Raw genomic sequence first — 27,961 nt, forward strand, 5'->3', positions numbered from 1 at the left:
GGATGCTAAAATGTTGGAAGCTGAAAATAAGATGGAAAAGATTGATGATGATGTAGTTATGATACAATATAGAGATATGGAGTTTGCTTTGAGGATTAGAGGATTGAAAGAGGACCCAAAGGAAAATTTGAAAGAGTTATTGGCACAAGCCCTCGAACCGATCTTGGAGCATCAAGCGGAAGATATTATGGGGGATATAGACAAAATATTTCATGTTAATTCTTGGATTGCCAGACAAAGAAAACTACCTTGGTGATCTATTTTACAAAGAGATCGATCAGAAATGTGATTATCCAAGCCTTTTATAATAATAGATTTAAAGTTGCTGAGCAAGAAGTTTTACTTCTGAAAGAGATTCCTCCAAGAATTTTAAGGAAAAGAAAAGAATTTGCTTTTTTGGCAGATGAATTAAAGAAACGGCAGCTTCAGTTTAGATGGGAGATACCAGTAGGCTTGGTGGTGAATTATGCTGGCACGAGATATCGTCTTAATACAGTTTTGAAGGCACAAGATTTTTATTCTAACATATTGAAGGCAGGTCCTCCGCCATCTCTAGAATTCAAAGGAAGGAAGGAAGAAGGAGAGCGTCAGACTCAAATGGAGAGTAAACAAGGAGAAGAAGGAGTTACTTTGCAGATGGTTAAAGAATCTCAGCTAATTGTAGAAGTTGAGCAGCCCCAGACGTTGACAGAAGAGGTTAAAGAACAAAGAATGACAAGGGCTGCAATTAGACAAGAACAAGAACAACAGAAAGCTGCAATCATATCTCAAGAATTTACTTATAGTGAAGCTGTGGGAGGAGCGAGACCGAAGAGGCAGGTCCAGGTGGTTCTGCAAGAGGCACTCCGAAAGCTTCAGGTCGCAAAAGATGGCGACAAAGTTTCTAACCTGGAATGTTAATGGATTAAATTCCCTGCAAAAGAGAAAGAAAGTTTTTCAGTATTTGAAACAATTTAAAAATGATGCTATTTCTTTACAAGAAATGCATATTCGTGCAGCTGATCAAAAATATTTGATAAATTCTAGATTGGATATACAGTTTAGTGCGTCTGCTCCAGATAAGAAAAATGGAGTAGTTATTTATGTGAAGAAGAATTTAACAGCTAATTTAATTGAAATAGATAAACAAGGAAGATATATTATAATTGAACTTTTAATAGAAGGCAAGAAAATACTTTTGGTTGGATTATATGCTCCTAATCAACAGCAAGGAGAATTTTATAAACTTTTACATAATAAGATAATTCAATGGGATTATAAATCGTGTATTTTGATGGGAGATTGGAATGGAGTCCTGGACACACAGAAAGACAAAAAAGGTCTTTTCAAAAGCATACCAAATCATGCTAGATTGCCTAAATCTTTTTTTGAGATGAAAGATGACTTGGAATTGAGAGATGTTTGAAGAGAAAGAAATTTAGAAGAAAAAGATTTTACCTTTTTTTCTGATAGACATCAATCCTTTTCCAGGATTGACTTTGTATTAACTACTAATGATTTTTTTTCTAGGATCAAGAAGATTAAGATATGTCCAAGAACTTTATCAGATCATAGTCCAGTATGGTTGGAATTGGAAAAAGAGATTGGAGAGAGGAGGTCTTGGAGATTGAATGAAAATCTGTTTAGATTACAAGAAAATGTGGATGAATGTAAAAAACAGATGGAAGAATTTTTTAATACAAATATGTATAAGGCTACTTCTATTGAAATGGTTTGGGATGCAAGTAAAGCTTATATGAGAGGAGTGTTAATATATCTGAATAATAAATATAGGCGTAAATTGGAATATAAGCTAAAAGAGTTAGAAGAGGAAATTAAGAGGAAAGAGAAGGCTCTAATTTTGAATCCATCAGATAAGAGGGTTAGAGAAGCAATTACTTTGTTAAGAGGTCAGTTTAATATGTTGATGGCAGATCAAGTGGCAACCAACCTACGGTATGTTAAACATAATACTTTTTGTAATGCTAATAAGCCAGGTAGGTGGTTAGCTTATTTGTTAATGAAGAAACAAAGGTCACATAACATAGATAGAATAGTACATAAGGGAAGGAAGTGTTTCAGCAAAATTTTATTTAAAAGGCTTTTGTTGAATTCTCTTCTAAGTTATATGTTAGGGACAAGATTCAAGGTATAGATATAGATAGATATTTACAAGAAGTGAATATCCCTGTTCTTACACAAGAGCAAAGGGAAGAAATGAACCAACTGATAAATGCTGAAGAAATTATTTTAGCAATTAAACAAAGGTGGGGAAAGCACCAGGAACAGATGGCTTGACTGCCGTTTATTATAAAGATTTACAGTTAGAAATGGTGGAAGCTTTAAAAGAATTATTTAGAACAATCCAATCCGGAGAAGTGCCTCCATCGTGGAAAACAGCTTTTATATCGCTGATTCCGAAGGAAGATCAAGATCTTACCCAAACCAAAAATTATAGGCCAATATCGCTTTTAAATACTGATTACAAGATATTTGCAAAAATTTTAGCAAATAGATTAATGAAGGTAATGCAGCAAATGATTCATAGTGACCAAACAGGATTTATAAGTGGTAGACAAATGAAGAATAATATGAGACATATTGTAGATTTATTGGAATTTTTGGAAAGAAATAACCAGGTCTCTGCAGCGCTGATTTTTTTGGATGCTGAAAAAGCTTTTGATCAATTGGACTGGCAATTTTTATTTAAGGTACTGTAGAAAATGGAGTTTGGGGATAACTTTTTGCAAACTATTAGGGCAATATATCAGAAGCAAACAGCTCAAATAATAATTAATGGTAGTTTGAGAGAAGCATGTAACACTGAAAAGGGGATAAGACAGGGGTGTCCGTTGTCACCTTTGTTGTTTGTTTTAACATTGGAAATATTATTAAGATAAGAGACTCAAATAAAATTAAGGGAGTTAAAATAAGAGGTCAAGATTATAGATTGAGAGCGTTTGCGGATGACTTGGTTATTACATTAAGTCAACCAACCTACTCAGTTGTAGATTTGATGGAGATAATATTGTTATATGGCAAAGTTTCTGGATTTAAGATAAATACACAAAAAACTACAATATTGTCTAAAAATATGACTACAGAACAAAAGGTTGTTTTAGAAGAACTAACTGGATTTGAAATAGTTAAAAAGACTAAATACTTGGGGGTATATCTTTCAGTTTCAAATGTGAAATTATATAAAAATAATTATGAATTGTTATGGTTAAAAATACAAAAAGAGTTAGATAGTTGGAAAAAATTACAACTGTCTTTATTGGGAAGAATTGCAGCAGTGAAAATGAATGTTTTGCCGAAGTTTTTATTTTTGTTTCAAATGATACCTATACTTAAAAAGGATTCAAACTTGGAGGAATGGCAGAAAGGTATTAATAAATTTGTTTGGGCAGGGAAAAGACCAAGCGTAAAATTTAAGATAATGCAAGATGTACGTGAAAGAGGTGGTCTTAAAATGCCCAATTTTAAATTATATGAGGCTGCTGCTTTATCATCAATTAGTGACTGGTTTAATTTAACACAAGGGAGATTATTGAATATTGAGGGTTGTGATTTGTTATTTGGTTGGCATGCATATTTATTGTATGACAAGAAGGTGGATATTGTTTTTAAGACACATATATTAAGGTATGCTCTGTTGCGAGTTTGGAAAAAATATCGATATAAGTTAAATTATAAAATATCAATTTGGGCAATACCTAAACATGCAATAGAAAATATAAATGTGGGATTTAAACACGATGTGACTACATATAAAGAAATTCTTAGGATGGAAAGGAATGTATGGCAATTGAAGCCATATAATATTTTAAAAGAAGGGAAAATAGTACAAACTTGGTTCCAGTATGGGCAGTTACAAGCTAGATGGAAGGAAGATCAGAAAGTTTGTATTTCGATAACTGATGAAAATTTGGTAAAACAAATTAGAGATCAAGGTCAAGCACATATAAGAAGGATATACAATGCATTGATAGAAATAGACTCAGAAACGGAACTTGTTAAAGACTGTATGATAAAATGGGCCCAGAATATTCAGGAGGTCATAACAATGGATGTCTGGGAAAAGATATGGGTTAGAAATGTAAAATTTACACAGGCTCAAAATTTAAGAGAGAATTTTTATAAAATGTTTTATAGATGGCATTTAGATCCTAAAATATTAGCAAGTATGTATCTGAATTGTCAGTCTAAATGTTAGAGGTGTGGTTGTGATGATGCAACGTATTATCATATATGGTGGACTTGTAAAAAAGTCAAAGCTTTTTGGAATAAAATTTGGTGGAACATGCACAAGATATTTAAGAAAAAGATAAGGTTTTCTCCACAGATATTTCTGTTGGGTATTATTACAGATTGTACTGTTATACATACTAAATTGATGTTGAATTTAATTACGGCAGCAAGACTTTTAGTAGCGCAATATTGGAAGAAGGAGGAACTGCCTACTATAGAATAATAATAATAATAATAATAATAATAATAATAATAATAATAATAACAATAATAATAATAATAATAATAATAATAATAATAAAAGTTGGAAGGGACCTTGGAGGTCATCTAGTCCAACCCCCTGCTTAGGCAGGAAACCCTATACCATTTCAGGCAAATGACTGTCCAGTCTCTTCTTAAAAACCTCCAGTGTTGGAGCATTCACCACCTCTGGAGGCAGGTTGTTCCACTGGTTAATTGTTCTAACTGTCAGGAAGTTTCTCCTTAGTTCTAGGTTGCTTCTCTCCTTGACTAGTTTCCATCCATTGCTTCTTGTCCTGCTTTCAGGTGCTTTGGAGAATAGCTTGACTCCCTCTTCTTTGTGGTAGCCCCTGAGATATTGGAACACTGCTATCATGTCACCCCTCACCCTTCTCTTTATTAAACTACACATACCCAATTCCAGCAACCGTTCCCTATATGTTTTAGCCTCCAGCCCCCTAATCATCTTTGTTGCTCTTCTCTGTACTCTTTCTAGAGTCTCGACATCTTTTTTACATCGTGGTGACCAAAACTGGATGCAGTATTCCAGGTGTGGCCTTACCAAAGCATTGTAAAGTGGTATTAGTACTTCACTTGATCTTGATTCTATCCCTCTGTTAATGCAGCCTAGCACTGTGTTGGCTTTTTTGGCAGCTGCAGCACACTGCTGGCTCATATTTAAGTGATTGTCTACTAAGACTCCGAGATCCCTCTCACAGTTACTACTATTGAGCAAGGTACCACCTATACCTATGCATTTGATTTTTCCTGCGTAAATGTAGAACCTTGCTTTTTTCACCATTGAATTTCATTTCGTTAGATAGTGCCCAGTGTTCGAGTCTGTCCAGTTCCTTCTGTATCTTAAGCCTATCTTCTGGAGTATTGGCTATTCCTGCCAGCTTGGTGTCGTCTGCAAATTTGATGAGTTCCCCATCTATCCCCTCATCCAAACTGTTAATTAAGATATTGAAGAGCACTGGGCCCAGAACAGAGCCCTGGGGCACCCCACTACACACTTCCTTCCATGTAGATGCGGTTCCATTGAGGACCACACGCTGAGTACGGCCTGTCAGCCAGCTACAAATCCATCTGGTGGTAATGCTATCTAACCCACATTTCTCTATCTTATCAAGTAGTAGGTTGTGATCTACTTTATCAAATGCCTTACTGAAGTCCAAGTAAATTATATCTATAGCATTCCTCTGGTCCACTAGTTTTGTCACTTGGTCAAGGAATGCAATAAGGTTTGTCTGGCATGATCTGTTTTTGACAAACCCATGTTGACTTTTAGTGATGACGTTGTTTGCATCAAGGTGTTCACTGATTTGTTGTTTGATTATCTTTTCCAGAATCTTCCCAAGTATTGAGGTCAGGCTGATAGGTCTGTAGTTTCCTGCATCTATTTTTTTCCCTTGTTTGAAGATGGGAACTACATCAGCTCTCTTCCAGTCCCCCAGTGCTCCAGGATCTTTGAAAAATATAGTTCAGTGGTTCTGAGATCACGTCTGCCAGTTCCTTGAGAACCTTGGGGTGTAATCTATCTGGTTCTGGTGATTTGAACTCGTCTAGGCTGGACAGGTGCTCACTTACCATTTTCTTGCCTATCTTAACTTGCGTTTCTATTCTGTTTTTTATGGCACTGGTTTGGGTAGGTTGGACTGTTTTTTCCCTTTGTGTAAAGACAGATGCAAAAAACAAGTTAAATAGTTCTGCTTTCTCCCTATTGCTTGTCACCTTCTTGCCACTTTCCCCCACTAATGGACCAATCATTTCCTTAACTTTTTTCTTGTTTTTTATATGTTGAAAGAAGCATTTTTTGTTATTTTTGACTTTGGTCGCAAGCTTTAGTTCATTTTGAGCCTTAGCTTTCCTCACTTCATCTTTGCAGGCACGGGCTATTTGCTGATATTCTGACTTAGTTATGTGCCCCTCTTTCCAATTCTTATACTTGTCCTTTTTATCTTTCACTTTATCAGAGAGTTCTTTATGCAGCCATGCTGGTTTCTTTTGAGAGCTGTTATTTTTCTTCTTTGTTGGTATTGTACTAGACTGGGCCTTTATTATCTCACTTTTCAAAATTTCCCAAGCTTCTTGAGTTGTTTTCCCCTTTAGGATTCTCATCCATGGAATTCTTCCCAAGGTCTCTCTCAGTTTATTGAAATTAGCTCTTTTAAAGTCCAAGACTCTAGTTTGACTGTGTTCTATTGCTTGTGCTTCCAGAATGTTGAATTCCAATATTGCATGATCACTTCCCCCCAAGGTTCCTGTGGCTTCGACACTTTCTATCATTTCATCTCTGTTTGTGAGAATTAAATCCAATATGGCTAATCCCCTAGTTGCCTTCTCTACTTTTTGGGAGAGAAAGTTGTCTGCTAGGTTTGTCAGGAATCTGTTTGATCTTCCACTTGGTGCAGAGTTTGTCTCCCAGTTGATATCAGGGTAATTAAAGTCCCCCATTACTATTGTGATGTGCTTCTTACATATCTTAGTTAGCTGACTAGCAAAAAGTTCATCTATTTCCTCTGCTTGGTTGGGCGGCCTATAGTATACACCTATGGCAATGTCATTTTTTCCCCTTTTATATTGACCCAAATGCATTCAGGTTTACAGTTTTCGTCATTGCTCTATTTCTGTAGAGATAAAGTTATTTCTTATATAGAAAGGAACTCCACCTCCTCTTTTGTTTAGTCTGTTTCTTTTAAATATTTTAAATCCCTCTAGCTGTGTGTTCCATTTGTGGGTTTCGTCCCACCATGTTTCCATAATAGCAACAATACCCTCATTTACCTGAATTTCTAGTTCACCCTGCTTACTGTTCATACTCTGTGCATTGGTGTATAGACATTTGAGTCCTTTATGACTGACCCTGTGTTTACTTGCTACATAACTTGTGTGATGCCTGACTTCCCCTATTTTCTTAGATTGCCGGGGACAGTGATGGTCTGTATCAATTAACTCACTGTCCCCATTGTTTAGTTTAAATGTTCCTCCAGAAAAGGTGTGAATTTATTGCCAAGTAACTCAGTCCCTTTCTTGGATGGATGCAGACCATCTCTTTTGTACATTTTTTCATTGGACCAGCTACAGACATCGTGACTAATATAACCAAAGCCTTCTCCTTTACACCACTCCTTTAGCCACATGTTAAATTCTGCTATATGCTGGCCTTTTCCATTTTGCTCTTTATAGACTGGTAAAACCTCTGAAAAAGTAAGCCTACAGTCTATTCTGCTGAGTTCCTGCCCCAAGCTCTGGAAATCATTCTGCACAGAGAGTACATCTTTTTGGGACAGATCGTTAGTGCCAAGATGTACAATAGCCTCCACATCACAGTTCTTGCTGGCATTCTTGATTATTTTAGAAATATGCTTCTTCTTCCTACTGGCAGTAGCACCTGGAAGACACCTGACCTCTTTCGAAACCTCTATGTCCTTTCCTAAATTTACATCCCTTATAATTGAATCACCAACTAGAAGGTGGCTTCTCTTTTTGGATGCCTTTCTGTTCTTGCATGACTGATGTGTAATACCAGATTCGCACTTCTCCCTGTCGAAAACAAGTTTTTGATCTTGGACCATGATCCCCTGCTTATTTGAGTTATTATCACAGATACCTTTACCTGTCTCCTTAATGTCCCTATTAAGGTCAGAAAGGGCACTGTATCTGTTGTGCAGGGACACAGCGAAAGCTTTGTGTTTATGGTTCACAGATCTCACCCTGCCAGATCCCACGGTTGTCCACACTGCCCTTCTCCTGCAGGATCTTTGTGGTAGAGGGGGCTGATAGCACGGAGGCTCAATAGGGTGGAAGGGCTGAACTGGACACCTAATTTCTGCCTGAAGAGCACAGATTACAGACCCTAGATAAATAATCTCTCCTTGTAGACTAGTGATTTGTTTACAGATAGGACAGTTTCCAAGTTTCAAAAGTGTACTGCGAAAGACAGCTGCAAAATAAGTGTTGCACTAAACTAAGCCAGACATTCTTACACACAAGGAATCTCAGATGCACTTGCCCTGAATGTACCGCTGCCGTTTTCGATATTTAGTTATATAATTAGTGTGGGCCGCTACTTTTTTTGCTGCAGCCTTTCCAAAACTTACAGCATGGAACACTTCCCAGCAGCTCTGAAAGCTGAAATTCTGCTGAAAAGCGATGGAGATCCAATGAGGACCCCAAATGCAGTTGAAATACAATGCAAACCAATCAGGGCTCTAGCTCCTTTTTTGGTGCAGCCCTTGCAAAACTTACAGCATGGAGCACTTCCCAGCAGCTCTGAAAGTTGAAATTCTGCTGAAAAGGGATGGAGATCCAATGAGGACCCCAAATGCAGTTCAAATACAATGCAAACCAATCAGGGCTCTAGCTCCTTTTTGGTGCAGCCCATGCAAAACTTACAGCGTGGAGCACTTCCCAGCAGCTCTGAAAGTTGAAATTCTGCTGAAAAGCAATGGAGATCCAATGAGGACCCCAAATGCAGTTCAAATACAATGCAAACCAATCAGGGCTCTAGCTCCTTTTTGGTGCAGCCCTTGCAAAACTTACAGCATGGAGCGCTTCCCAGCAGCTCTGAAAGTTGAAATTCTGCTGAAAAGCGATGGAGATCCAATGAGGACCCCAAATGCAGTTCAAATACAATGCAAACCAATCAGGGCTCTAGCTCCTTTTTGGTGCAGCCCTTGCAAAACTTACAGCATGGAGCACTTCCCAGCAGCTCTGAAAGTTGAAATTCTGCTGAAAAGGGATGGAGATCCAATGAGGACCCCAAATGCAGTTCAAATACAATGCAAACCAATCAGGGCTCTAGCTCCTTTTTTGGTGCAGCCCTTGCAAAACTTACAGCATGGAGCGCTTCCCAGCAGCTCTGAAAGTTGAAATTCTGCTGAAAAGGGATGGAGATCCAATGAGGACCCCAAATGCAGTTCAAATACAATGCAAACCAATCAGGGCTCTAGCTCCTTTTTTGGTGCAGCCCTTGCAAAACCTACAGCATGGAGCGCTTCCAAGCAGCTCTGAAAGTTGAAATTCTACTGAAAAGGGATGGAGATCCAGTGAGGACCCCAAATGCAGTTCAAATACAATGCAAACCAATCAGGGCTCTAGCTCCTTTTTTGGTGCAGCCCTTGCAAAACGTACAGCATGGAGCACTTCCCAGCAGCTCTGAAAGTTGAAATTCTGCTGAAAAGGGATGGAGATCCAATGAGGACCCCAAATGCAGTTCAAATACAATGCAAACCAATCAGAGCTCTAGCTCCTTTTTTGGTGCAGCCCTTGCAAAACTTACAGCATGGAGCGCTTCCCAGCAGCTCTGAAAGTTGAAATTCTGCTGAAAAGGGATGGAGATCCAATGAGGACCCCAAATGCAGTTCAAGTACAATGCAAACCAATCAGGGCTCTAGCTCCTTTTTTGGTGCAGCCCTTGCAAAACGTACAGCATGGAGCACCTCCCAGCAGCTCTGAAATTTGAAATTCTGCTGAAAAGCGATGGAGATCCAATGAGGACCCCAAATGCAGTTCAAATACAATGCAAACCAATCAGGGCTCTAGCTCCTTTTTGGTGCAGCCCTTGCAAAACTTACAGCATGGAGCACTTCCCAGCAGCTCTGAAAGTTGAAATTCTGCTGAAAAGGGATGGAGATCCAATGAGGACCCCAAATGCAGTTCAAATACAATGCAAACCAATCAGGGCTCTAGCTCCTTTTTGGTGCAGCCCATGCAAAACTTACAGCGTGGAGCACTTCCCAGCAGCTCTGAAAGTTGAAATTCTGCTGAAAAGCAATGGAGATCCAATGAGGACCCCAAATGCAGTTCAAATACAATGCAAACCAATCAGGGCTCTAGCTCCTTTTTGGTGCAGCCCTTGCAAAACTTACAGCATGGAGCGCTTCCCAGCAGCTCTGAAAGTTGAAATTCTGCTGAAAAGCGATGGAGATCCAATGAGGACCCCAAATGCAGTTCAAATACAATGCAAACCAATCAGGGCTCTAGCTCCTTTTTGGTGCAGCCCTTGCAAAACTTACAGCATGGAGCACTTCCCAGCAGCTCTGAAAGTTGAAATTCTGCTGAAAAGGGATGGAGATCCAATGAGGACCCCAAATGCAGTTCAAATACAATGCAAACCAATCAGGGCTCTAGCTCCTTTTTTGGTGCAGCCCTTGCAAAACTTACAGCATGGAGCGCTTCCCAGCAGCTCTGAAAGTTGAAATTCTGCTGAAAAGGGATGGAGATCCAATGAGGACCCCAAATGCAGTTCAAATACAATGCAAACCAATCAGGGCTCTAGCTCCTTTTTTGGTGCAGCCCTTGCAAAACCTACAGCATGGAGCGCTTCCAAGCAGCTCTGAAAGTTGAAATTCTACTGAAAAGGGATGGAGATCCAGTGAGGACCCCAAATGCAGTTCAAATACAATGCAAACCAATCAGGGCTCTAGCTCCTTTTTTGGTGCAGCCCTTACAAAACGTACAGCATGGAGCACTTCCCAGCAGCTCTGAAAGTTGAAATTCTGCTGAAAAGGGATGGAGATCCAATGAGGACCCCAAATGCAGTTCAAATACAATGCAAACCAATCAGAGCTCTAGCTCCTTTTTTGGTGCAGCCCTTGCAAAACTTACAGCATGGAGCGCTTCCCAGCAGCTCTGAAAGTTGAAATTCTGCTGAAAAGGGATGGAGATCCAATGAGGACCCCAAATGCAGTTCAAGTACAATGCAAACCAATCAGGGCTCTAGCTCCTTTTTTGGTGCAGCCCTTGCAAAACGTACAGCATGGAGCACCTCCCAGCAGCTCTGAAATTTGAAATTCTGCTGAAAAGCGATGGAGATCCAATGAGGACCCCAAATGCAGTTCAAATACAATGCAAACCAATCAGGGCTCTAGCTCCTTTTTGGTGCAGCCCTTGCAAAACTTACAGCATGGAGCACTTCCCAGCAGCTCTGAAAGTTGAAATTCTGCTGAAAAGGGATGGAGATCCAATGAGGACCCCAAATGCAGTTCAAATACAATGCAAACCAATCAGGGCTCTAGCTCCTTTTTTGGTGCAGCCCTTGCAAAACGTACAGCATGGAGCACTTCCCAGCAGCTCTGAAAGTTGAAATTCTGCTGAAAAGGGATGGAGATCCAATGAGGACCCCAAATGCAGTTCAAATACAATGCAAACCAATCAGGGCTCTAGCTCCTTTTTGGTGCAGCCCTTGCAAAACTTACAGCATGGAACACTTCCCAGCAGATCTGAAAGTTGAAATTCTGCTGAAAAGGGATGGAGATCCAATGAGGACCCCAAATGCAGTTCAAATACAATGCAAACCAATCAGAGCTCTAGCTCCTTTTTGGTGCAGCCCTTGCAAAACTTACAGCATGGAACACTTCCCAGCAGCTCTGAAAGTTGAAATTCTGCTGAAAAGGGATGGAGATCCAATGAGGACCCCAAATACAGTTCAAATACAATGCAAACCAATCAGGGCTCTAGCTCCTTTTTTGGTGCAACCTTAGCAAAACTTACAGCATGGAGCGCTTCCCAGCAGCTCTGAAAGTTGAAATTCTGCTGAAAAGAAATGGAGATCCAATGAGGACCCCAAATGCAGTTCAAATACAATACAAACCAATCAGGGCTCTAGCTCCTTTTTTGGTGCAGCCTTTGCAAAACTTACAGCATGGAGCGCTTCCCAGCAGCTCTGAAAGTTGAAATTCTGCTGAAAAGGGATGGAGATCCAATGAGGACCCCAAATGCAGTTCAAATACAATGCAAACCAATCAGGGCTCTAGCTCCTTTTTTGGTGCAGCCCTTGCAAAACCTACACCACGGAGCACTTCACAGCAGCTCTGAAAGTTGAAATTCTGCTGAAAAGGGATGGAGATCCAATGAGGACCCCAAATGCAGTTCAAATACAATGCAAACCAATCAGAGCTCTAGCTCCTTTTTGGTGCAGCCTTTGCAAAACTTACAGCATGGAGCGCTTCCCAGCAGCTCTGAAAGTTGAAATTCTGCTGAAAAGGGCTGGAGATCCAATGAGGACCCCAAATGCAGTTCAAATACAATGCAAACCAATCAGGGCTCTAGCTCCTTTTTTGGTGCAGCCCTTGCAAAACGTACAGCATGGAGCGCTTCCCAGCAGCTCTGAAAGTTGAAATTCTGCTGAAAAGGGATGGAGATCCAATGAGGACCCCAAATGCAGTTCAAATACAATGCAAACCAATCAGGGCTCTAGCTCCTTTTTTGGTGCAGCCCTTGCAAAACTTACAGCATGGAGTGCTTCCCAGCAGCTCTGAAAGTTGAAATTCTGCTGAAAAGGGCTGGAGATCCAATGAGGACCCCAAATGCAGTTCAAATACAATGCAAACCAATCAGGGCTCTAGCTCCTTTTTGGTGCAGCCCTTGCAAAACTTACAGCATGGAACACTTCCCAGCAGATCTGAAAGTTGAAATTCTGCTGAAAAGGGATGGAGATCCAATGAGGACCCCAAATGCAGTTCAAATACAATGCAAACCAATCAGGGCTCTAGCTCCTTTTTTGGTGCAGCCCTTGCAAAACTTACAGCATGGAGCACCTCCCAGCAGCTCTGAAAGTTGAAATTCTGCTGAAAAGCGATGGAGATCCAATGAGGACCCCAAATGCAGTTCAAATACAATGCAAACCAATCAGGGCTCTAGCTCCTTTTTTGGTGCAGCCCTTGCAAAACTTACAGCATGGAGCGCTTCCCAGCACCTCTGAAAATTGAAATTCTGCTGAAAAGCAATGGAGATCCAATGAGGACCCCAAATGCAGTTCAAATACAATGCAAACCAATCAGGGCTCTAGCTCCTTTTTTGGTGCAGCCCTTGCAAAACTTACAGCATGGAGCACCTCCCAGCAGCTCTGAAAGTTGAAATTCTGCTGAAAAGGGATCGAGATCCAATGAGGACCCCAAATGCAGTTCAAATACAATGCAAACCAATCAGGGCTCTAGCTCCTTTTTGGTGCAGCCCTTGCAAAACTTACAGCATGGAAGACTTTCCAGCATCTCTGAAAGTTGAAATTCTGCTGAAAAGGGATGGTGATCCAATGAGGACCTCAAATGCAGTTCAAATACAATGCAAACCAATCAGGGCTGTAGCTCCTTTTTTGGTGCAGCTCTTGCAAAACGTACAGCATGGAGCGCTTCCCAGCAGCTCTGAAAGTTGAAATTCTGCTGAAAAGGGATGGAGATCCAATGAGGACCCCAAATGCAGTTCAAATACAATGCAAACCAATCAGGGCTCTAGCTCCTTTTTTGGTGCAGCCCTTGCAAAACCTACACCACGGAGCACTTCACAGCAGCTCTGAAAGTTGAAATTCTGCTGAAAAGCAATGGAGATCCAATGAGGACCCCAAATGCAGTTCAAATACAATGCAAACCAATCAGGGCTCTAGCTCCTTTTTTGGTGCAGCCCTTGCAAAACTTACAGCATGGAGTGCTTCCCAGCAGCTCTGAAAGTTGAAATTCTGCTGAAAAGGGATGGAGATCCAATGAGGACCCCAAATGCAGTTCAAATACAATGCAAACCAATCAGGGCTCTAGCTCCTTTTTTGGTGCAGCCCTTGCAAAACTTACATCATGGAGCGCCTCCCAGCAGCTCAGAAAGTTGAAATTCTGCTGAAAAGCGATGGAGATCCAATGAGGACCCCAAATGCAATTCAAATACAATGCAAACCAATCAGGGCTCTAGCTCCTTTTTGGTGCAGCCCTTGCAAAACTTACAGCATGGAGCGCTTCCCAGAAGCTCTGAAAGTTGAAATTCTGCTGAAAAGGGATGGAGATCCAATGAGGACCCCAAATGCAGTTCAAATACAATGCAAACCAATCAGGGCTCTAGCTCCTTTTTTGTTGGAGCCCTTGCAAAACTTACAGCATGGAGCGCTTCCCAGCAGATCTGAAAGTTGAAATTCTGCTGAAAAGGGATCGAGATCCAATGAGGACCCCAAATGCAGTTCAAGTACAATGCAAATCAATCAGGGTTCTATCTCCTTTTTTGGTGCAGCCCTTGCAAAACCTACACCACGGAGCACTTCCCAGCAGCTCTGAAAGTTGAAATTCTGCTGAAAAGGGATGGAGATCCAATGAGGACCCCAAATGCAGTTCAAATACAATGCAAACCAATCAGAGCTCTAGCTCCTTTTTGGTGCAGCCCTTGCAAAACTTACAGCATGGAACACTTCCCAGCAGCTCTGAAAGTTGAAATTCTGCTGAAAAGGGATGGAGATCCAATGAGGACCCCAAATACAGTTCAAATACAATACAAACCAATCAGGGCTCTAGCTCCTTTTTTGGTGCAGCCCTTGCAAAACTTACAGCATGGAGCGCTTCCCAGCAGCTCTGAAAGTTTTAAATTCTGCTGAAAAGGGATGGAGATCCAATGAGGACCCCAAATGCAGTTCAAATACAATACAAACCAATCAGGGCTCTAGCTCCTTTTTTGGTGCAGCCCTTGCAAAACTTACAGCATGGAGCGCTTCCCAGCAGCTCTGAAAGTTTTAAATTCTGCTGAAAAGGGATGGAGATCCAATGAGGACCCCAAATGCAGTTCAAATACAATGCAAACCAATCAGGGCTCTAGCTCCTTTTTTGGTGCAGCCCTTGCAAAACTTACAGCATGGAGCACCTCCCAGCAGCTCTGAAAGTTGAAATTCTGCTGAAAAGCGATGGAGATCCAATGAGGACCCCAAATGCAGTTCAAATACAATGCAAACCAATCAGGGCTCTAGCTCCTTTTTTGGTGCAGCCCTTGCAAAACTTACAGCATGGAGCACCTCCCAGCAGCTCTGAAAGTTGAAATTCTGCTGAAAAGGGATCGAGATCCAATGAGGACCCCAAATGCAGTTCAAATACAATGCAAACCAATCAGGGCTCTAGCTCCTTTTTGGTGCAGCCCTTGCAAAACTTACAGCATGGAAGACTTTCCAGCATCTCTGAAAGTTGAAATTCTGCTGAAAAGGGATGGTGATCCAATGAGGACCTCAAATGCAGTTCAAATACAATGCAAACCAATCAGGGCTGTAGCTCCTTTTTTGGTGCAGCTCTTGCAAAACGTACAGCATGGAGCGCTTCCCAGCAGCTCTGAAAGTTGAAATTCTGCTGAAAAGGGATGGAGATCCAATGAGGACCCCAAATGCAGTTCAAATACAATGCAAACCAATCAGGACTCTAGCTCCTTTTTTGGTGCAGCCCTTGCAAAACCTACACCACGGAGCACTTCACAGCAGCTCTGAAAGTTGAAATTCTGCTGAAAAGCAATGGAGATCCAATGAGGACCCCAAATGCAATTCAAATACAATGCAAACCAATCAGGGCTCTAGCTCCTTTTTGGTGCAGCCCTTGCAAAACTTACAGCATGGAGCGCTTCCCAGAAGCTCTGAAAGTTGAAATTCTGCTGAAAAGGGATGGAGATCCAATGAGGACCCCAAATGCAGTTCAAATACAATGCAAACCAATCAGGGCTCTAGCTCCTTTTTTGTTGGAGCCCTTGCAAAACTTACAGCATGGAGCGCTTCCCAGCAGATCTGAAAGTTGAAATTCTGCTGAAAAGGGATCGAGATCCAATGAGGACCCCAAATGCAGTTCAAGTACAATGCAAATCAATCAGGGTTCTATCTCCTTTTTTGGTGCAGCCCTTGCAAAACTTACAGCATGGAGCACTTCCCAGCAGCTCTGAAAGTTGAAATTCTGCTGAAAAGGGATGGAGATCCAATGAGGACCCCAAATGCAGTTCAAATACAATGCAAACCAATCAGGGCTCTAGCTCCTTTTTGGTGCAGCCCTTGCAAAACTTACAGCATGGAGCGCTTCCCAGCAGCTCTGAAAGTTGAAATTCTGCTGAAAAGCAATGGAGATCCAATGAGGACCCCAAATGCAGTTCAAATACAATGCAAACCAATCAGGGCTCTAGCTCCTTTTTTGGTGCAGCCCTTGCAAAACTTACAGCATGGAGCGCTTCCCAGCAGCTCTGAAAGTTGAAATTCTGCTGAAAAGGGATGGAGATCCAATGAGGACCCCAAATGCAGTTCAAATACAATGCAAACCAATCAGGGCTCTAGCTCCTTTTTTGGTGCAGCCCTTGCAAAACTTACAGCATGGAGCGCTTCCCAGCAGCTCTGAAAGTTTTAAATGATGCTGAAAAGGGATGGAGATCCAATGAGGACCCCAAATGCAGTTCAAATACAATGCAAACCAATCAGGGCTCTAGCTCCTTTTTTGGTGCAGCCCTTGCAAAACTTACAGCATGGAGCACCTCCCAGCAGCTCTGAAAGTTGAAATTCTGCTGAAAAGGGATGGAGATCCAATGAGGACCCCAAATGCAGTTCAAATACAATGCAAACCAATCAGGGCTCTAGCTCCTTTTTTGGTGCAGCCCTTGCAAAACTTACAGCATGGAGCACCTCCCAGCAGCTCTGAAAGTTGAAATTCTGCTGAAAAGGGATCGAGATCCAATGAGGACCCCAAATGCAGTTCAAATACAATGCAAACCAATCAGGGCTCTAGCTCCTTTTTGGTGCAGCCCTTGCAAAACTTACAGCATGGAAGACTTTCCAGCATCTCTGAAAGTTGAAATTCTGCTGAAAAGGGATGGTGATCCAATGAGGACCTCAAATGCAGTTCAAATACAATGCAAACCAATCAGGGCTGTAGCTCCTTTTTTGGTGCAGCTCTTGCAAAACGTACAGCATGGAGCGCTTTCCAGCAGCTCTGAAAGTTGAAATTCTGCTGAAAAGGGATGGAGATCCAATGAGGACCCCAAATGCAGTTCAAATACAATGCAAACCAATCAGGGCTCTAGCTCCTTTTTTGGTGCAGCCCTTGCAAAACCTACACCACGGAGCACTTCACAGCAGCTCTGAAAGTTGAAATTCTGCTGAAAAGCAATGGAGATCCAATGAGGACCCCAAATGCAGTTCAAATACAATGCAAACCAATCAGGGCTCTAGCTCCTTTTTTGGTGCAGCCCTTGCAAAACTTACAGCATGGAGTGCTTCCCAGCAGCTCTGAAAGTTGAAATTCTGCTGAAAAGGGATGGAGATCCAATGAGGACCCCAAATGCAGTTCAAATACAATGCAAACCAATCAGGGCTCTAGCTCCTTTTTTGGTGCAGCCCTTGCAAAACTTACATCATGGAGCGCCTCCCAGCAGCTCAGAAAGTTGAAATTCTGCTGAAAAGCGATGGAGATCCAATGAGGACCCCAAATGCAATTCAAATACAATGCAAACCAATCAGGGCTCTAGCTCCTTTTTGGTGCAGCCCTTGCAAAACTTACAGCATGGAGCGCTTCCCAGAAGCTCTGAAAGTTGAAATTCTGCTGAAAAGGGATGGAGATCCAATGAGGACCCCAAATGCAGTTCAAATACAATGCAAACCAATCAGGGCTCTAGCTCCTTTTTTGGTGGAGCCCTTGCAAAACTTACAGCATGGAGCGCTTCCCAGCAGATCTGAAAGTTGAAATTCTGCTGAAAAGGGATCGAGATCCAATGAGGACCCCAAATGCAGTTCAAGTACAATGCAAATCAATCAGGGTTCTATCTCCTTTTTTGGTGCAGCCCTTGCAAAACCTACACCACGGAGCACTTCCCAGCAGCTCTGAAAGTTGAAATTCTGCTGAAAAGGGATGGAGATCCAATGAGGACCCCAAATGCAGTTCAAATACAATGCAAACCAATCAGAGCTCTAGCTCCTTTTTGGTGCAGCCCTTGCAAAACTTACAGCATGGAACACTTCCCAGCAGCTCTGAAAGTTGAAATTCTGCTGAAAAGGGATGGAGATCCAATGAGGACCCCAAATACAGTTCAAATACAATGCAAACCAATCAGGGCTCTAGCTCCTTTTTTGGTGCAGCCTTTGCAAAACTTACAGCATGGAGCGCTTCCCAGCAGCTCTGAAAGTTGAAATTCTGCTGAAAAGAAATGGAGATCCAATGAGGACCCCAAATGCAGTTCAAATACAATACAAACCAATCAGGGCTCTAGCTCCTTTTTTGGTGCAGCCCTTGCAAAACTTACAGCATGGAGCACTTCCCAGCAGCTCTGAAAGTTGAAATTCTGCTGAAAAGGGATGGAGATCCAATGAGGACCCCAAATGCAGTTCAAATACAATGCAAACCAATCAGGGCTCTAGCTCCTTTTTTGGTGCAGCCCTTGCAAAACTTACAGCATGGAGCGCTTCCCAGCAGCTCTGAAAGTTTTAAATTCTGCTGAAAAGGGATGGAGATCCAATGAGGACCCCAAATGCAGTTCAAATACAATGCAAACCAATCAGGGCTCTAGCTCCTTTTTTGGTGCAGCCCTTGCAAAACTTACAGCATGGAGCACCTCCCAGCAGCTCTGAAAGTTGAAATTCTGCTGAAAAGGGATGGAGATCCAATGAGGACCCCAAATGCAGTTCAAATACAATGCAAACCAATCAGGGCTCTAGCTCCTTTTTTGGTGCAGCCCTTGCAAAACTTACAGCATGGAGCGCTTCCCAGAAGCTCTGAAAGTTGAAATTCTGCTGAAAAGGGATGGAGATCCAATGAGGACCCCAAATGCAGTTCAAATACAATGCAAACCAATCAGGGCTCTAGCTCCTTTTTTGGTGCAGCCCTTGCAAAACTTACAGCATGGAGCACCTCCCAGCAGCTCTGAAAGTTGAAATTCTGCTGAAAAGGGATCGAGATCCAATGAGGACCCCAAATGCAGTTCAAATACAATGCAAACCAATCAGGGCTCTAGCTCCTTTTTGGTGCAGCCCTTGCAAAACTTACAGCACGGAGCACTTCCCAGCAGCTCTGAAAGTTGAAATTCTGCTGAAAAGGGATGGTGATCCAATGAGGACCTCAAATGCAGTTCAAATACAATGCAAACCAATCAGGGCTGTAGCTCCTTTTTTGGTGCAGCTCTTGCAAAACGTACAGCATGGAGCGCTTCCCAGCAGCTCTGAAACTTGAAATTCTGCTGAAAAGGGATGGAGATCCAATGAGGACCCCAAATACAGTTCAAATACAATGCAAACCAATCAGGGCTCTAGCTCCTTTTTTGGTGCAGCCCTTGCAAAACCTACACCACGGAGCACTTCACAGCAGCTCTGAAAGTTGAAATTCTGCTGAAAAGCAATGGAGATCCAATGAGGACCCCAAATGCAGTTCAAATACAATGCAAACCAATCAGGGCTCTAGCTCCTTTTTTGGTGCAGCCCTTGCAAAACTTACAGCATGGAGTGCTTCCCAGCAGCTCTGAAAGTTGAAATTCTGCTGAAAAGGGATGGAGATCCAATGAGGACCCCAAATGCAGTTCAAATACAATGCAAACCAATCAGGGCTCTAGCTCCTTTTTTGGTGCAGCCCTTGCAAAACTTACATCATGGAGCGCCTCCCAGCAGCTCAGAAAGTTGAAATTCTGCTGAAAAGCGATGGAGATCCAATGAGGACCCCAAATGCAATTCAAATACAATGCAAACCAATCAGGGCTCTAGCTCCTTTTTGGTGCAGCCCTTGCAAAACTTACAGCATGGAGCGCTTCCCAGAAGCTCTGAAAGTTGAAATTCTGCTGAAAAGGGATGGAGATCCAATGAGGACCCCAAATGCAGTTCAAATACAATGCAAACCAATCAGGGCTCTAGCTCCTTTTTTGGTGGAGCCCTTGCAAAACTTACAGCATGGAGCGCTTCCCAGCAGATCTGAAAGTTGAAATTCTGCTGAAAAGGGATCGAGATCCAATGAGGACCCCAAATGCAGTTCAAGTACAATGCAAATCAATCAGGGTTCTATCTCCTTTTTTGGTGCAGCCCTTGCAAAACCTACACCACGGAGCACTTCCCAGCAGCTCTGAAAGTTGAAATTCTGCTGAAAAGGGATGGAGATCCAATGAGGACCCCAAATGCAGTTCAAATACAATGCAAACCAATCAGAGCTCTAGCTCCTTTTTGGTGCAGCCCTTGCAAAACTTACAGCATGGAACACTTCCCAGCAGCTCTGAAAGTTGAAATTCTGCTGAAAAGGGATGGAGATCCAATGAGGACCCCAAATACAGTTCAAATACAATGCAAACCAATCAGGGCTCTAGCTCCTTTTTTGGTGCAGCCCTTGCAAAACTTACAGCATGGAGCGCTTCCCAGCAGCTCTGAAAGTTGAAATTCTGCTGAAAAGAAATGGAGATCCAATGAGGACCCCAAATGCAGTTCAAATACAATACAAACCAATCAGGGCTCTAGCTCCTTTTTTGGTGCAGCCCTTGCAAAACTTACAGCATGGAGCACTTCCCAGCAGCTCTGAAAGTTGAAATTCTGCTGAAAAGGGCTGGAGATCCAATGAGGACCCCAAATGCAGTTCAAATACAATGCAAACCAATCAGGGCTCTAGCTGCTTTTTTGGTGCAGCCCTTGCAAAACTTACAGCATGGAGCGCTTCCCAGCAGCTCTGAAAGTTTTAAATTCTGCTGGAAAGGGATGGAGATCCAATGAGGACCCCAAATGCAGTTCAAATACAATGCAAACCAATCAGGGCTCTAGCTCCATTTTTGGTGCAGCCCTTGCAAAACTTACAGCATGGAGCACCTCCCAGCAGCTCTGAAAGTTGAAATTCTGCTGAAAAGCGATGGAGATCCAATGAGGACCCCAAATGCAGTTCAAATACAATGCAAACCAATCAGGGCTCTAGCTCCTTTTTTGGTGCAGCCCTTGCAAAACTTACAGCATGGAGCACTTCCCAGCAGCTCTGAAAGTTGAAATTCTGCTGAAAAGGGATGGAGATCCAATGAGGACCCCAAATGCAGTTCAAATACAATGCAAACCAATCAGGGCTCTAGCTCCTTTTTTTGTGCAGCCCTTGCAAAACTTACAGCATGGAGCGCTTCCCAGCAGCTCTGAAAATTGAAATTCTGCTGAAAAGCAATGGAGATCCAATGAGGACCCCAAATGCAGTTCAAATACAATGCAAACCAATCAGGGCTCTAGCTCCTTTTTTGGTGCAGCCCTTGCAAAACTTACAGCATGGAGCACCTCCCAGCAGCTCTGAAAGTTGAAATTCTGCTGAAAAGGGATCGAGATCCAATGAGGACCCCAAACGCAGTTCAAATACAATGCAAACCAATCAGGGCTCTAGCTCCTTTTTGGTGCAGCCCTTGCAAAACTTACAGCATGGAAGACTTTCCAGCATCTCTGAAAGTTGAAATTCTGCTGAAAAGGGATGGTGATCCAATGAGGACCTCAAATGCAGTTCAAATACAATGCAAACCAATCAGGGCTGTAGCTCCTTTTTTGGTGCAGCCCTTGCAAAACTTACAGCATGGAGCACTTCCCAGCAGCTCTGAAAGTTGAAATTCTGCTGAAAAGCGATGGAGATCCAATGAGGATCCCAAATGCAGTTCAAATACAATGCAAACCAATCAGGGCTCTAGCTCCTTTTTTGGTGCAGCCCTTGCAAAACTTACAGCATGGAGCGCTTCCCAGCAGCTCTGAAAGTTTTAAATTCTGCTGAAAAGGGATGGAGATCCAATGAGGACCCCAAATGCAGTTCAAATACAATGCAAACCAATCAGGGCTCTAGCTCCTTTTTTGGTGCAGCCCTTGCAAAACTTACAGCATGGAGCACTTCCCAGCAGCTCTGAAAGTTGAAATTCTGCTGAAAAGGGCTGGAGATCCAATGAGGACCCCAAATGCAGTTCAAATACAATGCAAACCAATCAGGGCTCTAGCTCCTTTTTTGGTGCAGCCCTTGCAAAACTTACAGCATGGAGCGCTTCCCAGCAGCTCTGAAAATTGAAATTCTGCTGAAAAGCAATGGAGATCCAATGAGGACCCCAAATGCAGTTCAAATACAATGCAAACCAATCAGGGCTCTAGCTCCTTTTTTGGTGCAGCCCTTGCAAAACTTACAGCATGGAGCACCTCCCAGCAGCTCTGAAAGTTGAAATTCTGCTGAAAAGGGATCGAGATCCAATGAGGACCCCAAACGCAGTTCAAATACAATGCAAACCAATCAGGGCTCTAGCTCCTTTTTGGTGCAGCCCTTGCAAAACTTACAGCATGGAAGACTTTCCAGCATCTCTGAAAGTTGAAATTCTGCTGAAAAGGGATGGTGATCCAATGAGGACCTCAAATGCAGTTCAAATACAATGCAAACCAATCAGGGCTGTAGCTCCTTTTTTGGTGCAGCCCTTGCAAAACGTACAGCATGGAGCACTTCCCAGCAGCTCTGAAAGTTGAAATTCTGCTGAAAAGCGATGGAGATCCAATGAGGATCCCAAATGCAGTTCAAATACAATGCAAACCAATCAGGGCTCTAGCTCCTTTTTTGGTGCAGCCCTTGCAAAACTTACAGCATGGAGCGCTTCCCAGCAGCTCTGAAAGTTTTAAATTCTGCTGAAAAGGGATGGAGATCCAATGAGGACCCCAAATGCAGTTCAAATACAATGCAAACCAATCAGGGCTCTAGCTCCTTTTTTGGTGCAGCCCTTGCAAAACTTACAGCATGGAGCACCTCCCAGCAGCTCTGAAAGTTGAAATTCTGCTGAAAAGCGATGGACATCCAATGAGGACCCCAAATGCAGTTCAAATACAATGCAAACCAATCAGGGCTCTAGCTCCTTTTTTGGTGCAGCCCTTGCAAAACTTACAGCATGGAGCGCTTCCCAGCAGCTCTGAAAATTGAAATTCTGCTGAAAAGCAATGGAGATCCAATGAGGACCCCAAATGCAGTTCAAATACAATGCAAACCAATCAGGGCTCTAGCTCCTTTTTTGGTGCAGCCCTTGCAAAACTTACAGCATGGAGCGCTTCCCAGCAGCTCTGAAAGTTTTAAATTCTGCTGGAAAGGGATGGAGATCCAATGAGGACCCCAAATGCAGTTCAAATACAATGCAAACCAATCAGGGCTCTAGCTCCATTTTTGGTGCAGCCCTTGCAAAACTTACAGCATGGAGCACCTCCCAGCAGCTCTGAAAGTTGAAATTCTGCTGAAAAGCGATGGAGATCCAATGAGGACCCCAAATGCAGTTCAAATACAATGCAAACCAATCAGGGCTCTAGCTCCTTTTTTGGTGCAGCCCTTGCAAAACTTACAGCATGGAGCGTTTCCCAGCAGCTCTGAAAATTGAAATTCTGCTGAAAAGCAATGGAGATCCAATGAGGACCCCAAATGCAGTTCAAATACAATGCAAACCAATCAGGGCTCTAGCTCCTTTTTTGGTGCAGCCCTTGCAAAACTTACAGCATGGAGCACTTCCCAGCAGCTCTGAAAGTTGAAATTCTGCTGAAAAGGGCTGGAGATCCAATGAGGACCCCAAATGCAGTTCAAATACAATGCAAACCAATCAGGGCTCTAGCTCCTTTTTGGTGCAGCCCTTGCAAAACCTACACCACGGAGCACTTCCCAGCAGCTCTGAAAGTTGAAATTCTGCTGAAAAGCAATGGAGATCCAATGAGGACCCCAAATGCAGTTCAAATACAATGCAAACCAATCAGGGCTCTAGCTCCTTTTTTGGTGCAGCCCTTGCAAAACTTACAGCATGGAGCGCTTCCCAGCAGCTCTGAAAGTTGAAATTCTGCTGAAAAGGGATGGAGATCCAATGAGGACCCCAAATGCAGTTCAAATACAATACAAACCAATCAGGGCTCTAGCTCCTTTTTTGGTGCAGCCCTTGCAAAACCTACAGCATGGAGCGCTTCCAAGCAGCTCTGAAAGTTGAAATTCTACTGAAAAGGGATGGAGATCCAGTGAGGACCCCAAATGCAGTTCAAATACAATGCAAACCAATCAGGGCTCTAGCTCCTTTTTTGGTGCAGCCCTTGCAAAACGTACAGCATGGAGCACTTCCCAGCAGCTCTGAAAGTTGAAATTCTGCTGAAAAGGGATGGAGATCCAATGAGGACCCCAAATGCAGTTCAAATACAATGCAAACCAATCAGAGCTCTAGCTCCTTTTTTGGTGCAGCCCTTGCAAAACTTACAGCATGGAGCGCTTCCCAGCAGCTCTGAAAGTTGAAATTCTGCTGAAAAGGGATGGAGATCCAATGAGGACCCCAAATGCAGTTCAAGTACAATGCAAACCAATCAGGGCTCTAGCTCCTTTTTTGGTGCAGCCCTTGCAAAACGTACAGCATGGAGCACCTCCCAGCAGCTCTGAAATTTGAAATTCTGCTGAAAAGCGATGGAGATCCAATGAGGACCCCAAATGCAGTTCAAATACAATGCAAACCAATCAGGGCTCTAGCTCCTTTTTGGTGCAGCCCTTGCAAAACTTACAGCATGGAGCACTTCCCAGCAGCTCTGAAAGTTGAAATTCTGCTGAAAAGGGATGGAGATCCAATGAGGACCCCAAATGCAGTTCAAATACAATGCAAACCAATCAGGGCTCTAGCTCCTTTTTGGTGCAGCCCATGCAAAACTTACAGCGTGGAGCACTTCCCAGCAGCTCTGAAAGTTGAAATTCTGCTGAAAAGCAATGGAGATCCAATGAGGACCCCAAATGCAGTTCAAATACAATGCAAACCAATCAGGGCTCTAGCTCCTTTTTGGTGCAGCCCTTGCAAAACTTACAGCATGGAGCGCTTCCCAGCAGCTCTGAAAGTTGAAATTCTGCTGAAAAGCGATGGAGATCCAATGAGGACCCCAAATGCAGTTCAAATACAATGCAAACCAATCAGGGCTCTAGCTCCTTTTTGGTGCAGCCCTTGCAAAACTTACAGCATGGAGCACTTCCCAGCAGCTCTGAAAGTTGAAATTCTGCTGAAAAGGGATGGAGATCCAATGAGGACCCCAAATGCAGTTCAAATACAATGCAAACCAATCAGGGCTCTAGCTCCTTTTTTGGTGCAGCCCTTGCAAAACTTACAGCATGGAGCGCTTCCCAGCAGCTCTGAAAGTTGAAATTCTGCTGAAAAGGGATGGAGATCCAATGAGGACCCCAAATGCAGTTCAAATACAATGCAAACCAATCAGGGCTCTAGCTCCTTTTTTGGTGCAGCCCTTGCAAAACCTACAGCATGGAGCGCTTCCAAGCAGCTCTGAAAGTTGAAATTCTACTGAAAAGGGATGGAGATCCAGTGAGGACCCCAAATGCAGTTCAAATACAATGCAAACCAATCAGGGCTCTAGCTCCTTTTTTGGTGCAGCCCTTACAAAACGTACAGCATGGAGCACTTCCCAGCAGCTCTGAAAGTTGAAATTCTGCTGAAAAGGGATGGAGATCCAATGAGGACCCCAAATGCAGTTCAAATACAATGCAAACCAATCAGAGCTCTAGCTCCTTTTTTGGTGCAGCCCTTGCAAAACTTACAGCATGGAGCGCTTCCCAGCAGCTCTGAAAGTTGAAATTCTGCTGAAAAGGGATGGAGATCCAATGAGGACCCCAAATGCAGTTCAAGTACAATGCAAACCAATCAGGGCTCTAGCTCCTTTTTTGGTGCAGCCCTTGCAAAACGTACAGCATGGAGCACCTCCCAGCAGCTCTGAAATTTGAAATTCTGCTGAAAAGGGATCGAGATCCAATGAGGACCCCAAATGCAGTTCAAATACAATGCAAACCAATCAGGGCTCTAGCTCCTTTTTGGTGCAGCCCTTGCAAAACTTACAGCATGGAGCACTTCCCAGCAGCTCTGAAAGTTGAAATTCTGCTGAAAAGGGATGGAGATCCAATGAGGACCCCAAATGCAGTTCAAATACAATGCAAACCAATCAGGGCTCTAGCTCCTTTTTTGGTGCAGCCCTTGCAAAACGTACAGCATGGAGCACTTCCCAGCAGCTCTGAAAGTTGAAATTCTGCTGAAAAGGGATGGAGATCCAATGAGGACCCCAAATGCAGTTCAAATACAATGCAAACCAATCAGGGCTCTAGCTCCTTTTTGGTGCAGCCCTTGCAAAACTTACAGCATGGAACACTTCCCAGCAGATCTGAAAGTTGAAATTCTGCTGAAAAGGGATGGAGATCCAATGAGGACCCCAAATGCAGTTCAAATACAATGCAAACCAATCAGAGCTCTAGCTCCTTTTTGGTGCAGCCCTTGCAAAACTTACAGCATGGAACACTTCCCAGCAGCTCTGAAAGTTGAAATTCTGCTGAAAAGGGATGGAGATCCAATGAGGACCCCAAATACAGTTCAAATACAATGCAAACCAATCAGGGCTCTAGCTCCTTTTTTGGTGCAACCTTAGCAAAACTTACAGCATGGAGCGCTTCCCAGCAGCTCTGAAAGTTGAAATTCTGCTGAAAAGAAATGGAGATCCAATGAGGACCCCAAATGCAGTTCAAATACAATACAAACCAATCAGGGCTCTAGCTCCTTTTTTGGTGCAGCCTTTGCAAAACTTACAGCATGGAGCGCTTCCCAGCAGCTCTGAAAGTTGAAATTCTGCTGAAAAGAAATGGAGATCCAATGAGGACCCCAAATGCAGTTCAAATACAATGCAAACCAATCAGGGCTCTAGCTCCTTTTTTGGTGCAGCCCTTGCAAAACTTACAGCATGGAGCACTTCCCAGCAGCTCTGAAAGTTGAAATTCTGCTGAAAAGGGATGGAGATCCAATGAGGACCCCAAATGCAGTTCAAATACAATGCAAACCAATCAGGGCTCTAGCTCCTTTTTTTGTGCAGCCCTTGCAAAACTTACAGCATGGAGCGCTTCCCAGCAGCTCTGAAAGTTGAAATTCTGCTGAAAAGCAATGGAGATCCAATGAGGACCCCAAATGCAGTTCAAATACAATGCAAACCAATCAGGGCTCTAGCTCCTTTTTTGGTGCAGCCCTTGCAAAACGTACAGCATGGAGCGCTTCCCAGCAGCTCTGAAAGTTGAAATTCTGCTGAAAAGGGATGGAGATCCAATGAGGACCCCAAATGCAGTTCAAATACAATGCAAACCAATCAGGGCTCTAGCTCCTTTTTTGGTGCAGCCCTTGCAAAACCTACACCACGGAGCACTTCACAGCAGCTCTGAAAGTTGAAATTCTGCTGAAAAGGGATGGAGATCCAATGAGGACCCCAAATGCAGTTCAAATACAATGCAAACCAATCAGAGCTCTAGCTCCTTTTTGGTGCAGCCTTTGCAAAACTTACAGCATGGAGCGCTTCCCAGCAGCTCTGAAAGTTGAAATTCTGCTGAAAAGGGCTGGAGATCCAATGAGGACCCCAAATGCAGTTCAAATACAATGCAAACCAATCAGGGCTCTAGCTCCTTTTTTGGTGCAGCCCTTGCAAAACGTACAGCATGGAGCGCTTCCCAGCAGCTCTGAAAGTTGAAATTCTGCTGAAAAGGGATGGAGATCCAATGAGGACCCCAAATGCAGTTCAAATACAATGCAAACCAATCAGGGCTCTAGCTCCTTTTTTGGTGCAGCCCTTGCAAAACTTACAGCATGGAGTGCTTCCCAGCAGCTCTGAAAGTTGAAATTCTGCTGAAAAGGGCTGGAGATCCAATGAGGACCCCAAATGCAGTTCAAATACAATGCAAACCAATCAGGGCTCTAGCTCCTTTTTGGTGCAGCCCTTGCAAAACTTACAGCATGGAACACTTCCCAGCAGATCTGA

The sequence above is a fragment of the Vipera ursinii genome (genome assembly GCF_947247035.1).
Source record: "Vipera ursinii genome assembly, chromosome: W".
In the NCBI taxonomy this organism is placed as follows: domain Eukaryota; kingdom Metazoa; phylum Chordata; class Lepidosauria; order Squamata; family Viperidae; genus Vipera; species Vipera ursinii.